This window comes from Ranitomeya imitator, chromosome 6 (assembly GCF_032444005.1).
Source record: "Ranitomeya imitator isolate aRanImi1 chromosome 6, aRanImi1.pri, whole genome shotgun sequence".
Taxonomy (NCBI): domain Eukaryota; kingdom Metazoa; phylum Chordata; class Amphibia; order Anura; family Dendrobatidae; genus Ranitomeya; species Ranitomeya imitator.
The window spans coordinates 99,148,607-99,165,372 of record NC_091287.1 but is presented as its reverse complement, the minus strand read 5'-3'; the positions used below and the strand labels follow the sequence as shown (position 1 = coordinate 99,165,372).

Here is a 16,766-nt window from a genome sequence, read left to right as displayed (position 1 = left end):
ACTGACCGTATGATCTCCGCGTTAGCAGGGGGCAGGCTTCCATAAACTACCTTACTCATCTATTTTGCGGCGACGCCCGTGGGCACAGGTTGGGAATTTTAAAATGATGCAATTCAGAAGATGAAGCTTCATTATAATGTCAGAAAACGTATGAAATGTCATAGATAATTCGATGGATGCAAGTCTTGATGCCAAGGTCCCCACTATTTATTAGAATGAAGGGGTACGAATGCTCTCTAAGAGTCTAGAAGTTAGAGGTTTTAGTAAAGTTACCCTTGAAGCACTCTCCAAGCACAGAGGAGGCGAGTCGGCCAAGCTTTTACACTAGGATACAGGATTCTTGCGACTTTTTGGCGCATTCACACCAATTTGAAGCAATTCTGCTAAAATAGGCAGAGCTGGGGCGTAACGGTCGCTCGTCAAGTTCAGCAAAAGTGCTAGAGCTTTTATGTTTTCTTAAATGTCTTAGAAACATTTATACTCCCCTCCCGCATCGTGCCGTATCTCTCAGCACAGCGTGACATTATGTCACGTGAATGCTGCAGCCAATCGGTGGCCGTTGATTGGTTGCAGACTTCATTATTTTGTCTGGACGTCCAATCTGATGGAGTAATGATGAGCTGCAGCCGATCAGTGACTACTAATTAGCTGCCATGCACACATGACACAACATTGACAACATTTGCAAGTGTAAGATTTTCTTCCTTTCGTCACAGGACTTGAGCACTTAAGAAGGGCTTGTCTAGTGAGTGGACAATCCCTTTAAGTGTTTGCTGGAGAACTTTACCCATTTGTTGCTTTTCAGTATAATAGTTCTGTATAATATTATGGGTGATGAATATGCATTAATAGCTCAACGGAACAAAGTTATTGGACTGTGGGGGTGGATCCTAATTTCTAATCCAGTCTTGCCCCATGGTTTTTAGCATCATTTTTTTCTAACAGCCTAATTGGGTCTGAACTTTAGATGTTCCATGTCATATGTACATGTGAAAAGATCATTTCATTAACACCCCATAGTCATGTCATGTTTATTTCTTCTAACAGCAGGGGTGTTGTGGAATTCTGTTATATCTCTGTGTCCATCGCTATGTAGTAATAGTATTCACACCTTCATCGATGTGAAATGAAGCTATATTAGAAGTCTAGACAGTGAAAAATAATTTAGGTCATATTTAAAGTGTTGTCCGGTTGTGAGCTCAGGATGTGTCATTAGGTTCTGTTAACATGTGAGTTATTTTCCTCAGTACTTGCCTGGCGGCTTTTTAGCACATTTACATCACATGGTGACTACAGTTTACCTACAATGCCCACAGGGGTGCTGGTAGTCTTAGACACGCCTCCTGCCTCCTGATTGGCTCAGGCTGCTGCTCTCTCCCTCCCCCAGCCCAAGTCTATCACAGGCTGATTGTGAGCTCAGTGCATATAAAGGGGATTTCTTACTCTACAATGATAAAATGGTTGAAGAATACAGATGACTAAAATTTGCAGTGAGAAAAAGGAGATTAGATATTTGCTGCACAAAGACTGGGAGGAACTAAATAAGAGGGAGCTTGGAGTGGTACAGCAACGTGCAAAATATAAAACCACTGATAAAAAGCTCAATCTCATAATACCATTTATTTCCATATACACAAAGGCACTGGGAGCGCTGCACACTCCATTCTAAATGAAAACATGAACAAAACATCAATTTGTCAACTGAAAATAAAAAAAAAGGAATAATAGGCTGCTCAAAAAAATAGCAGTGTCTGCATTTATAGTATAAACTGACATTTTTTTCCAGACTTCTCTTTTCTGTTAATCACTGAACTAATATTTAGTTGTATAATCTTTATTTCTGATCACTGCTTTACATCTGTGTGACATGGAGTTAGCTAACATCTGACCCCTGCGAACAGGTCTTCCATCCCATACTGACTGGACTACATTCCACCGTTCTTTTGCATTTTTAGGTTTTGTATAAAAAAGCAGCATTTTTGATGTCACTCCATAAATTCTTAATCGGATTGAGGTCTGGGGATTGGGCGGCCACTTCATAACATCAATGTTATTGGTCTGGAACCAGGATGTTGCCCGCTTGCTGGGGGTGTTTGGAGTCGTCGTCCTGCCAAAACACCCATTTCAAGGGCATTTCTTCTTCAGAATAACTCAACATGACCTCTTCTAAGTATTCTGATCTATTCAAACTGGTCCATGGTGCCTCATGTGCGATAAATGGGCCCAGCTCCATAGTATGATAAATTATTATGGATGCACCTCCATGTCTGCTGCTTTTAGACCCAATAGGAACCATCTTGCTCTCATCTGGCCATTTTGTGCCACTTCTTTTTAGCTCAGTCATTGTGTTCTTTGGAAAACTGTAACCTTTTCTTTTCAACATGTCTTTTTTTTCACGTAGGTGTCTTCTGGTGGTTGCAGGACTCACAGGTAAGATCCTATTTGATCTCCCTCAAGCTGATCAATGGATTCTTCTTTGCCATTCTTTTGATTCTATGATCTATGCGGATGGTAGCGATTATTTTCCTACCACGTGTTTCGGGTTTTGTTTGCCATTTTAAAGCATTGGAGATCTTTTTATCTGAGCAGCAATTATTTTCTGCAGTTCTTTATATGTTTTCCCCTCTCCAGTCAATTTCATGATCAAAGTTCTTTTTCCTTCAGTACAGTGTCTGGAACCACCCATTTTACTCCCTGATTAAGGGCTAAAACCAGCAGGTACAACCTTTGCTGCCCTCCTTTAAATAAGGGCAATAATTGACACCTTTTTCTTCACAGAATGAATTACCTCAGTAATTGAACTACGCACTGCCAGTAATTAAAATACCCCCTTTCATTAATGAGTCAATTACACCCAATTATCAGCATGCATGTCATGACTGTTGATTTTGTTGGTTGCCCATTACTTTCCTACACGTAATCATGAATTTTTTCCTGTTCTGTATTATCTTTTATGCCGTTTTGCTACCTCACAGCCTGGAATTTCACTGTTTTTGTTTGAGGGTTTGCATCAGTTTATATAAAGAACATGCCTGCAACTGTGAACATTTGCTTTTCTTTTTTTTTGTGAAGCAAGTAACAAATGGGACAAAATAACTGAAAACTTCAGTGTGTACAACTATTCTCCCCCCTAAAGTCAGTGCTTTGTAGAGCCTCCTTTTGTGGTAATTATATCTGCAAGTCACTTTGGATAAGTCTCTAGGAGCTTTCCACTGGGATTTTTGACCATTTTTCAAGGCAAAACTGTACCAGCTCCTTCAAGTTGGATGTTTCTTCTGGTGAACAGCAATCTTCAAGTCTGACCATACATTCTCAATTGGACTAAGGGCTTGGCTTTTACTAGGCCGATCCAAAACATTTACATGTTTCCCCTTAAACCACTCATGATGCTGCCTCCACCATATTTCAATGTGGGGATGGTGTTCTTGAGGTAGTGAACTAAGTTTGTTTGACGCCAGACTTAGCGCTTACCTTGGTGGCCAAAAAGTTAAATTTTGGTCTCATCTGAGCACAGCACCTTCCTCCATACATTTTGGAAGTTCCCCACATGTCTTTTGGCAAACTCAAAATGAGCCTTACAATTTTTCTGTGTAAGTAAAGGCTTTATTCTACCCACTCTTCCGTAAAGGCCACCTCTATGGAGTGTACGGCTTATTGTGACCATATGGACCGATAGTCCAATCTATGCTTGGGAACTCGACAGCTGCTTTAGGATTACCTTTGATCTCTGTACTGCCTAACTGATTAATGCCCTTCGTGCCCGGGCTGAGAGTTTTGGTCGGCGGCCCTCTCTTGGTAGGTTTGTTGTGGTACCATGTTCTTTCTATTTGATGATATTGGATTTGATGGTGATCCAGGGGATCATCAGAGATTGGAATATTGTTATCAACCCAACCCTGACTTGTACTTTTCAACAACTTTGTCCCTGACTTGTTTGGAGATCTCCTTGGTCTTCATGGTAGTGTTTGGTTAGCGGTGCCTCTTGCTTAATGGTGTTGCAGCCTCTGTGGCCTTTCAGAAAAGGTGTGAATATACTGACAGACCATGGGACACTTAGATTGAACACAGGCAGACTTCCTTTCGCTAAGCATGTGAATTATGAAGGTAATTGCTTGCACCAGAAATTTTTAGAAGCAGCTTCATAGCAAAAGGGGTGAATACATATTAACATGCCAATTTTAAGTTATTTGAGCCCATAAATTTTAATTTATGCCTATATTCTTCTCCAGTCACTTCACCAACTTAGAATATTTAGTGCTGATGCATCACACACAAATCAGATTACAACCTGTGTTAAAATATTTTTGTAATGTAACAAAATAGGTAAAAAGCCAAGGGGGTGAATTTTTTTGCAAGCCCCTGTATGTCCACATCTCAGCAACATTTTCCAGAATTCTAAAAAATGTTGTTATGCTTTAAATGTAACATCTCAGTAATACTACCCCATGCAAGCAGAGGTAATGCAGGAAAGGGAACTGTATACATTATGAAAGATGCCTAATATGGTGCCATTCAATGTGCCTTTACCCTGAAATTTGGCTTTTATTGATATGCAAATTAGGTTCACAAGTGCACTCATGGCCGTATCAGTACACTTGCAGTCTATAGCTTGCCTCTGCTTCTCCTGCCAGCACCGCCCTATTCTTCATGATTGACATTGGAGGCAGAGGCTCAGCTGCATAACGTCCATTTTGTTCTCCACTGTCCATCAAGAAGAGGGGGGCAGCACTGGCAAAGAAAGGCACAAGGCGCCAGAGACTACTATTGCAGTGACATGCCAGCTGTGCACTTTCAGGGCTCATTTTATTGACGGACTCCCTTTAAGCATCTCATTGTTTCATTTAAAGGGGATAAGTAATCTCTCCTTACTTATCTGTATTAGTTATTACTCATATTAACCATCAAATAACTTGTTTGAGCAGCTTCTTCAGAAAAAAATCTGCATTTTGTGATGCCTCTGTTTGTCCTCCTGGAATTCAATTGCCAAATTGAGATCTAAGTGCTTCTATTCCCCTTGTTAAAGGGGTGAGTTTTAGTGTATAGGGACACATAGTTTACACAATGGTAAAATCTAGCCATAATTTTAGGCAATGACTTCCAGGAGGAATTACAGAGGAATAGCAAAGCTCAGAGCTTCAACATCAGGAAGTCCAGAATTTTTATTTTAAGGACAAAAAACAAAGCGCTATCCTCATGCTCTGCTTTGGTTATGAAAATGTATGGAACCATTTTATTACTGGCCATATGGACTTTGAAGTTGATAAAGAATATAAGCATAGTAGGCCAAACTGTGTGATAGATAGATAGATAGATAGATATATATATATATATATATATATATATATATATATATGTATGTATGTATGTAGGTTTTCGGCTCTCTGGTAGACTCTTGGATACGCTTTGGCACAGGTTTTTTTTTATCAACACAGTATAAAGTTTATTGTCCATCATAAACTTTATGGCTCCAAAGCTAAAACGGCCTCCTTTCAGTGCAAGTGAATAACGTAATGTCACAATCTATTTTTGGATTCGTGGCAGCTCTGATACCACTTTGATTTAAATGAAGCTTTTTTTCCTTTCAGGACCAGCAGGGGTTAATATCAGTTTCCCTCACTGGCAATCTGCTGTGTTAGGTCAGCTGATGTGGGTGGTGACCACTCCCACCATCCTCTAAATGGTCACCTGATGTATCAGCTGACTGTCGGTGATAGCGCAATCTACCGTGACCAAGCCTGGAATAAGCAGCTTGCTGGTTTCTGTGGTTTATTGCTTTATTCTGCTGTGCTATGCTTTGCAGCAGAGGAAGTTGTAAAGCTAAGTTGTGTTATTACCCCATCAGTCTCGTGTTTTTCACTGTTCCCTTGCCGGCCAGTGCACTAGCCAGAGCAGTGTGAGGTGACAGCGATTGACGAGATTCCTGATGGCAGTGGGGTGAAGGACCCACTTAGGGCATTAAGGAAGTGCAGGGTCAGGCTCAGGTTTGAGCAGGAGGTGACCATTCCTCATTTCCCTATTGGTAGGGCCTTCCTCACCCCTTTACCATCCCATTGTGTGTCATGCCATCCACCTACCGACCTCCGTCCCCTCCTCAACGTGGGGTCTATTTATATATCGTGGCACGTAAATAGTCCTTTCTTCAGGTGCAATGAACAAAGTAAATGTAGCAGCCCACCAGTCTCGTCATTCCAGGCAGAATTAGCCCAAGTAGTATTAAACACATTCACCAAACTAAATACCTCTCTTCAACTGCAGCACAACTCCACTCTGCTGAGCTAACCCAGCTGCTGTTATTAGGCCTGTAAGCCCCATTTTTTTTATATCTATACTGCTCAGTATAAAGCAGTGTTTCTTAAGTCCAGTCCTCAAGACCACACAACAAGTCATGTTTTCAGGATTTCCTTAGTATTGCACAGGTGATAATTTCATCACCTGCTCAAGCATTAATTCCATCGCCTATGCAATACTAAGGAAATCCTGAAAACATGACCTGTTGTGGGGTTTTGAGGACTGGAGTTGAGAAACACTGGAATAAAGGGAACACAATGTGGAATGCATTAAGAACAATAAAAAATAAAAATGATCAATGTAAGTTAAAATTATTATCTGATGCGGGTCTGGATTTGGAATGATACTCAAAATCAATGTGGAAAATCAAATCACAGGCTTATCCAACTTCAGTGGAAATGACTTAAGGCAAGGAAATGATGCTCAGTAGTGTGTGTGGCCTCCACGTGCCTGTATGACCTCCCTATAACACCTAGACGTGGTCCTGATGAGGTGGCAGATGTTCTCCTGATGATTTCCTCCCAGACCTGGATTAAAGCATCAGTCAACTGCTGGGCAGGCTGTGGTGCAATGTGACATTGAACGGAACAAAGCATGATCTCCCTGATGTGGTCGATTGGATTCAGGTTTGGGGAACAGGCAGAGCAGTCCATAGTATCAATGCCTTCATCATGCAGGAATTGCTGATACACTCCAGCCACATAAGACCTAGCATTGTCATGCATCAGAAGGAAACCAGAGCCCACTGCATGTTCGTATGGTCTTACAATAGGTCTGAGGATCTCATTCCGGTACCTAATGGCTGTCAGAGTACCTTTGGCTAGCACATTGCGGGCTGTGTGGCCCTCCAAGAAATGCCTCCCCACACCTTTACTGACGCATGGTCAAACTGGTCATTCTGTAGGATGTTTAGGCAGTAGAACATTCTCCATGGCGTCTCCAGACTCACAGGGCATCAATGACGAATGTACCATTCTTGATGTTCTCTGGCAAATGCCAATCGCCCTGCATGGTATTGGGCTCTAAGCACAACACCCACTTGTGGACGTCGGGTCCTCAAACCACTCTCATGGAGTCTGTTTCTGACAGTTTGAGCAGACATGTGGATTTTAGTTTACTGCTGGAGGTTATTTTGCAGTGCCATGGCACTGCTCCTCCTGTTCCTCCTTGAACAAAGGAAGAGGAAGCTGGCCTGCTGCTAGGCTGTTGTCCTCCTATGCCCCCTCCACATCTCTTGATGTACCGGCCTGTCTCCTGGTACAGTATCTGCTCCATGCTCTGGGCACTGTGCTGACAGACACAGCTACCCTTCTTGCCACAGCTTGCATTGATGTGCCATCCTGGATGAGCTGCACTACCTGAGCAACTTCTGTGGGTTGTAGACACCGCTTCATGGTACTGTATAGTACCTCTAAAGGTGAGAGCTATGACAAAATATAAAACAATGACCAAAACAGCCAAAAATGATGAGAATAGAGAATTGGTCTGTTGTCACTCAATGCAGAATCACTCCTTTTATAAGGGTCGTCTCTTTGCCTATACATTTTGCCATCTGTTCCATTTGAACTGCAGTAGAAATTGATCGGTGTTGCTTCATAAAAGGATAGGTTTATTTCACAGAAATGTGATTTGACTTGGGGTTACATTGTGTTCAAGTATTCATTTTATTACTTTGAGCAGTATGTATGTGTGTATATATACAGTACAGACCAAAGGTTTGGACACACCTTCTCATTTAAAGATTTTTATGTATTTTCATGACTATGAAAACTGTAAATTCACACTGAAGGCATCAAAACTATGAATTAACACATGTGGAATTATATACTTAACAAAAAAGTGTGAAACAACTGAAATTATGTCTTATATTCTAGGTTCTTCAAAGAAGCCACCTTTTGCTTTGATGACTGCTTTGCACACTCTTGGCATTCTCTTGATGATGGTCCAACTAAACGCAAACCGGATGGAATAGCATGCCGCTGCAAGATGCTGTGGTAGCCATGCTGGTTCAGTATGTCTTCAATTTTGAATAAAGTCCCAACAGTGTCACCAGCAAAGCACCCCCACAACATCACACCTCCTCCTCCAAATTTGGACTCATCAGACCAAAGCACAGACTTCCACTGGTCTAATGTCCATTCCTTGTGTTATTTAGCCCAAACAAGTCTCTTCTGCTTGTTGCCTGTCCTTAGCAGTGGTTTCCTAGCAGCTATTTTACCATGAAGGCCTGCTGCACAAAGACTCCTCTTAACAGTTGTTGTAGAGATGTGTCTGCTGCTAGGACTCTGTGTGGCATTGACCTGGTCTCTAATCTGAGCTACTGTTAACCTGCGATTTCTGAGGCTGGTAACTCGGATAAACTTATCCTCAGAAGCAGAGGTGACTCTTGGTCTTCCTTTCCTGGGGCGGTCCTCATGTGAGCCAGGTTCTTTGTAGCGCTTGATGGGTTTTTTGCCACTGCACTTGGGGACACTTTCAAATTTTTCCCAATTTTTTGGACTGACTGACCTTCATTTCTTAAAGTAATGATGGCCACTCGTTTTTCTTTACTTAGCTGCTTTTTTCTTGCCATAATACAAATTCTAACAGTCTATTCAGTAGGACTATCAGCTGTGTATCCACCAGTGTTCTGCTCAACACAACTGATGGTCCCAACCCCATTTATAAGGCAAGAAATCCCACTTATTAAATCTGACAGGGCACACCTGTGAAGTGAAAACCATTCCCGAAGACTACCTCTTGAAGCTCATCAAGAGAATGGCAAGAGTGTGCAAAGCAGTCATCAAAGCAAAAGGTGGCTACTTTGAAGAGCCTAGAATATAAGACATATTTTCAGTTGTTTCACACTTTTTTGTTAAGTATATAATCCCACATGTGTTAATTCATAGTTTTGATGCCTTCAGTGTGAATGTACAATTTTCATAGTCATGAAAATACAGAAAAATCTTTAAATGAGAAGGTGTGTCCAAACTTTTGGTCTGTACTGTATATACTTATATACTGTATCTATGTATATTTATGTATGTAGGTGTAAATTTAGGCAGTAACAAAGCTTCTGTGTTTTGATATCTGTTCTTTACATTTTGATTTTGAATCCCAAATTTCTATCTGCTTGTAAACATGTTTTTAAAAAGGAAAGATCCTTTATAAATAGCACAGCATGTGCTCCGTATTTTTCTAATTGTGACATATGTTGTACAGTAAGGCAACTGAAGTAACATATTTGGCCTAGCTGTAATAATTTAATATTCTTGCTAACTTTACAAGAAAGAGATGACAGTGAATGTGGACAGTGACATCAATTTAAGTTTCAGATATGCTCGTTAAGGGTCCACTCACACATTCTGGATTTGCTGCGGTAATTCGATGCGGGTTCTAAATCAGGACTCTATGCAATGCTTAATAATGGACAAGGGTTAAATATGAGATCAAATCCACAAAATATGCAGTATAATCACGTCTTTTTTTTTTTTTCTTCAAATAAATCCCTAATAAATGAGAAATAGACTTCTATGATTGAGTTTTGGGGCATGTTCTGTGATAGGTAGAGGCAACTGTCCATCAAGTATTGTCATTGGGGTGATCGTATGTTATCTTTGCTGATTTTTGGATTAGCAGTGTTAGGAGCTATCCTAATCATTGATTGACAGCTATAATGTATGAAGTAAAGTATAGGCCCCTTCACATTAAGCGACGCTGCAGCGATACCGACAACGATCCGGATCGCTGCAGCGTCGCTGTTTGGTCGCTGGAGAGCTGTCACACAGACCGCTCTCCAGCGACCAACGATGCCGGTAACCTGGGTAAACATCGGGTAACTAAGCGCAGGGCCGCGCTTAGTAACCCGATGTTTACCCTGGTTACCTTCCTAAAAGTAAAAAAAACAAACAGTACATACTTACCTACCGCTGTCTGTCCTCCAGCGCTGTGCTCTGCACTCCTCCTGTACTGTCTGTGTGAGCACAGCGGCCGGAAAGCAAACCGGTGACATCACCGCTCTGCTTTCCGGCTGACCGACGCTCACAGCCAGTACAGGAGGAGTGCAGAGCACAGCGCCGGGGACAGACAGCGGTAGGTAAGTATGTAGTGTTTGTTTTTTTTACTTTTAGGAAGGTAGCCAGGGTAAACATCGGGTTACTAAGCGCGGCCCTGCGCTTAGTAACCCGATGTTTACCCTGGTTACCAGTGAAGACATCGCTGGATCGGTGTCACACACGCCGATCCAGCGATGTCCACGGGAGATCCAGCGACGAAATAAAGTTCTGGACTTTATTCAGCGACCAACGATCTCCCAGCAGGGGCCTGATCGTTGGTCGCTGTCACACATAACGATTTTATTAACGATATCGTTGCTACGTCACAAAAAGCAACGATATCGTTAACAATATCGTTATGTGTGAAGGTACCTTATTGGGACAGCTCAACATTACACCTACAGAAGCTATTATGACATCCAGTTCTAAATTATTTTGAAATACTATCGAGTTGGTGCTCCCTTTCCAGCTACAATCACTCCCACTCTTCTGCTAAGGATTTCTACAAGATATTGGAGGCGTCTATGGGAATTTTTGCTCATTCTCCAGAAGAGCATTGGTGTAATGTTATGTTCGGTTAAAGGACCTGACACACAATCTCTGTTCTAGTTCATCCCCAATCTCTTGGATGGGGTAGAGGTCAGGACTCTGCTCAGGACTCTGATCAGGACACACACATTTTTCCACACTAAACTCGCCCAACCATGCCTTTATGGGCCGTTGCTTTGTGCACTTGTGGACCAAAAAGAGCCTTCCCCAAACTGTTCCCGCATCAAGAAGTTGGAAGTGTACAATTTTCCAAAATCTTGTGTGCTGATGTGATAAGATTTCCTTTCACTGGCAGTGAGGTGCCAAGGCTGACCCTCGAAAATCTATCCTCTACTGCAGAAAAAAATGGCAAAGCTTCAGGGTTTTTTCCCATTTTGCTCCCCACAAAACAAAAAATAAACATGATTATAGAAACACGGTAGTAATAATAATAAGAAAAAAGAAAACACAAAAAGTCTGAAAATAACTACATCCTAAATGGGTAAGGAAATGGATTGCCTCTCCGAGGATAACCAGAGCATATGTGATAACTCTGTACGTGTTGGGCATGAGATTTACTCCAAAGCAGGCAAGTCTCCTCTTCTGGTGCGTGTGACGTTATCCTGTCAATGAATAAGCAATACTGGAACCTTTCTAGACCTGGTTTATTTATTGGTGATTATCTGTGATTTAAAAGGAATCTGTGAGGTCTTTGTTATGTAGTGTCCTAATAGTATCCTGCAATAGGGCTGGGGCAGCACTTTCAGGATATGTAACTTTTATTTCTATTAGTGGCCCGGATAAACTTATTGTATCGTGACGGCAAATCGAGCACATGTGAATTTCAATGGATATTTACCCATTCCACCGCCCATAATCCCACCCATAATCCGTCCCACCCCTCTGCACTGGCATCACTGATTCAGTCAGACTGCTGTATGCCCGAGGATCGCATCGCAGTGCACGGACTAGCCATCTGCTCTCCTTACAGGAGAGTGACGTAGGTGGACTAGAAATAGAAGTGTCTAAGGATGTGCTAAATTTATCAAACGACACCGCTGTGAAAATTTGTGCCGCCTCTTGTCTAATTCTAAAGCTAGCCATAAACCTTTGACAACTGCCGGCTGAATGATGCTTTGAAGTTAAGTAAAATGTTATCTTGATATCTGCGATCCAGTGTCTTATAGCAGAGAAATCCACATTTGTCTTAATATGTAAATGAGCTGTTAAGATCTATGGGCCGGGCATAGATCTCCCTGAGAATCTGCCTCCAGAGCTTATTTTATATATAAGGGGGCATTACCAATATGTGACATGTAATGACTGACGGTCTGCTCTCCTGATCTACATGTCTCACACTGGTATCGCCCCCTTTAACCCCTTCCCGACCTGTGACACAGCGTATGCGTCATGAAAGTCGGTGCCAATCCGACCTGTGACGCATATGCTGTGTCACAGAAAGATCGCGTCCCTGCAGATCGGGTGAAAGGGTTAACTCCCATTTCACCCGGCCTGCAGGGACAGGGGGAGTGGTAGTTTAGCCCAGGGGGGGTGGCTTCACCCCCCCGTGGCAACGATCGCTCTGATTGGCTGTTGAAAGTGAAACTGCCAATCAAAGCGATTTGTAATATTTCACCTAAAAAACTGGTTAAATATTACAATCCAGCCATGGCCGATGCTGCAATATCATCGGCCATGGCTGGAAACACTTAGGTGCACCCACCCCACCCCACCGATCGTCCCCCCAGCCCTCCGATCTGTGGTCCGCTCCCCTCCGTCCTGTGCTCCGCTCCCCCGTCCTCCTGTCCGCTCCCCCGTGCTCCAATCACACCCCCCGTGCTCCAATCAAACCCCCCCGCACTCCGATCACACCCCCCCGCACAGCGATCCCCCCCCGCACAGCGATCCCTCACCCCGTGCTCCGATCCACCCCCCTGTGCTCCAATCCACCCCCCCGTGTTCCGATCCACCCCCCCGTGCTCCGACGCCCCCCCCATGCCCTGATCTCCCCCCCTTATACTTACCTAGCCTCCCGGGGTCCGTCCGTCTTCTTTGCTGGGCGCCGCCATCTTCCAAAATGGCGGGCGCATGTGCAGTGCGCCCGCCGAATCTGCCGGCCGGCAGATTCGTTCCAAAGTGAGTTTTGATCACTGAGATAGGTTATATCTCAGTGATCAAAATAAAAAAAAATAGTAAATGACCCCCCCCCTTTGTCACCCCTATAGGTAGGGACAATAAAAAAAAATAAAGAATTTTTTTTTTTTTGTTCCACTAATGTTGGGGTAAGAACTAGGGTTAGGGGTAGGGGTAGGGGTAGGGTTAGGGGTAGGGTTAGGAATGTGCACACGTATTCTGGTCCTCTGCGGATTTTTCCGCAGCGGATTTCATAAATCCGTAGTGCTAAACCGCTGCGGATTTATCGCAGATTTACCGCGGTTTTTCTGCGCATTTCACTGCGGTTTTACAACTGCGATTTTCTATTGGAGCAGTTGTAAAACCGCTGCGGAATCCGCAGAAAGAAGTGACATGCTGCGGAATGTAAACCGCTGCGTTTCCGTGCAGTTTTTCTGCAGCATGTGTACAGCGATTTTTGTTTCCCATAGGTTTACATTGAACTGTAAACTCATGGGAAACTGCTGCGGATCCGCAGCGTTTTCCGCAGCGTGTGCACATACCTTTAGAATTAGGCTATGTGCACACGGTGCGGATTTGGCTGCGGATCCGCAGCAGTGTTCCATCAGGTTTACAGTACCATGTAAACATATGGAAAACCAAATCCGCTGTGCCCATGGTGCGGAAAATACCACGCGGAAACGCTGCGTTGTATTTTCCGCAGCATGTCAATTCTTTGTGCGGATTCCGCAGCGTTTTACATCTGTTCCTCAATAGGAATCCGCAGGTGAAATCCGCACAAAAAACACTGGCAATCCGCGGTAAATCCGCAGGTAAAACGCAGTGCCTTTTACCCGCGGATTTTTCAAAAATGGTGCTGAAAAATCTCATACGAATCCGCAACGTTGGCACATAGCCTTAGGGTTAGGGTTGGAATTAGGGTTGTGGTTAGGGTTAGGGGTGTGTTGGGGTTAGGGTTGTGGTTAGGGGTGTGTTGGGGTTAGGGTTGTGATTAGGGTTACGGCTACAGTTGGGATAAGGGTTAGGGGTGTGTTGGCGTTAGAATTGAGGGGTTTCCACTGTTTAGGCACATCAGGGGGTCTCCAAACGCAACATGGCGCCACCATTGATTCCAGCCAATCTTGTATTCAAAAGGTCAAATGGTGCTCCCTCACTTCCGAGTCCCGACGTGCGCCCAAACAGTGGTTTACCCCCACATATGGGGTACCAAGCATACTCAGGACAAACTGCGCAACAATTATTGGGGTCCAATTTCTCCTGTTACCCTTGAGAAAATAAAACATTGCTTGCTAAAACATCATTTTTGAGGAAAGAAAAATGATTTTTTATTTTCACGGCTCTGCGTTGTAAACGTCTGTGAAGCACTTGGGGGTTCAAAGTGCTCACCACATATCTAGATAAGTTCCTTGGGGGGTCTAGTTTCCAAAATGGGGTCACTTGTGGGGGGTTTCTACTGTTTAGGCACACCAGGGGCTCTGCAAACGCAACAAGACGTCCGCAGACCATTCCATCAAAGTCTGCATTTCAAAAGTCACTACTTCCCTTCTGAGCCCCGACGTGTGCCCAAACAGTGGTTTACCCCCACACATGGGGTATCAGCGTACTCAGGAGAAACTGGACAACAACTTTTGTGGTCCAATTTCTCCTGTAACCCTTGGGAAAATAAAAAATTCTGGGCTAAAATATTATTTTTGAGGAAAGAAAACGTATTTATTATTTTCACGGCTCTGCGTTATAAACTTCTGTGAAGCACTTGAGGGTTCAAAGTGCTCACCACACATCTAGATTAGTTCCTTTGGGGGTCTAGTTTCCAAAATGGGGTCATTTGTGGGGGATCTCCAATGTTTAGGCATACAGGGGCTCTCCAAACGTGACATGGTGTCCGCTAACGATGGAGATAATTTTTCATTCAAAAAGTCAAATGGCGCTCCTTCCCTTCCGAGCCTTACCATGTGCCCAAACAGTAGTTTACCCCCACATGTGAGGTATCGGTGTACTCAGGAGACATTGCCCAACAAATTTTAGGATCCATTTTATCCTGTTGTCCATGTGAAAATGAAAAAATTGAGGCTAAAATAATTTTTTTGTGAAAAAAAAGTACTTTTTCATTTTTACGGATCAATTTGTGAAGCACCTGGGGGTTTAAAGGGCTCACTATGCATCTAGATAAGTTCCTTGGGGCGTGTAGTTTCCAAAATGGGGTCACTTGTGGGGGATCTCCAATGTTTAGGCACACAGGGTCTCTCCAAACGTGACATGGTGTCCGCTAAAGAGTGCAGCCAATTTTTCATTCAAAAAGTCAAATGGCGCTCCTTCCCTTCGAAGCCCTGCCGTGCGCCCAAACAGTGGTTTACCCCCACATATGCGGTATCAGCGTACTCAGGACAAATTGGACAACAACTTTCGTTGTTCAGTTTCTCCTTTTATCATTGGGAAAATAAAAAAATTGTTGCTGAAAAATCATTTTTGTGACTAAAAAGTTAAATGTTCATTTTTTCCTTCCATGTTGCTTCTGCTGCTGTGAAGCACCTGAAGGGTTAATAAACTTCTTGAATGTGGTTTTGTGCACCTTGAGGGGTGCAGTTTTTAGAATGGTGTCACTTTTGGGTATTTTCAGCCATATATACCCCTCAAACTGACTTCAAATGTGAGGTGGTCCCTCAAAAAAATGGTTTTGTAAGTTTCGTTGTAAAAATGAGAAATCGCTGGTCAAATTTTAACCCTTATAACTTCCTAGCAAAAAAAAATTTTGTTTCCAAAATTGTGCTGATGTAAAGTATACATGTGGGAAATGTTATTTATTAACTATTTTGTGTCACAAAACGCTCTGGTTTAACAGAATAAAAATTCAAAATGTGAAAATTGCAAAATTTTCAAAATTTTCGCCAAATTTCCGTTTTTATCACAAATAAAGACAGAATTTATTGACCTAAATTTACCACTAACATGAAGCCCAATATGTCACGAAAAAACAGTCTCAGAACCGCTAGGATCCATTGAAGCGTTCCTGAGTTATTACCTCATAAAGGGACACTGGTCAGAATTGTAAAAAACGGCAAGGTCTTTAAGGTCAAAATAGGCTGGGTCATGAAGGGGTTAATTTTAAATGATTTCTATAGAGGCAGATTCTCAGGGAGATCTATGTCCAGCCCATAGATCTTAACATCTCATTTACATATAAGAAAAACATGGATTTCTCTGGAATAAGACATCGGATCGCAGATATTAATGTATCACTTTATTCAGTTTTCTATGACCTGTTGCCCATGTAGACAGCATACCCTACTAACGGATTCCCTTCTATATATATATATATAATTGTCTAAGGGGTACTTCCGTCTTTCTGTCTGCAACTTCCGTAACGGAAATCCCGCGTCGCTGATTGGTCTCGCCAGCTGCTTGTCATGGCTGCCGCGACCAATCAGTGACGGGCACAGTCCGATTAGTGCCTCCCTACTCCCCTGTATTCCGTGCCCGGCGCCCGCATACTCCCCTCTAGTCACCGCTCACACAGGGTTAATGCCAGCGGTAACGGACTGCGTTATGCCGCGGGTAACGCACTCCGTTACTGCTGCTATTAACCCTGTGGGTCCCCAACTTTTTACTATTGATGCTGCCTATGCAGCATCAATAGTAAAAAGATGTAATGTTAAAAATAATAATAAAAAAAACAAAAACCTGCTATTCTCACCTTCCGTAGTCCGCCGAGCCGCGCGCGGCCTCCGCCAGCTTCCGTTCCCATAGATGCATTGCAAAATTACCCAGAAGACTTAGCGGTCTCGC

At 43.1% G+C, this 16,766-nt stretch overlaps 1 protein-coding gene across 5 annotated transcripts in view; it reads left to right on the top strand.

The window, feature by feature from the left end:
• Nucleotides 1–16,766, top strand: part of TBC1D5 (TBC1 domain family member 5) — an 811,132-nt gene that overhangs the window by 31,062 nt on the left and 763,304 nt on the right. For 2 of the 5 annotated variants that reach the window (XM_069729960.1, XM_069729962.1), the window contains exon 2: nt 2,402–2,430. The exons of the other annotated variants lie outside the window; for them this stretch is intronic. The gene's annotated coding sequence lies outside the window, so the exon portion shown is untranslated. The remainder of the gene's footprint in view (nt 1–2,401; nt 2,431–16,766) is intronic. 5 annotated transcript variants of the gene reach the window in all.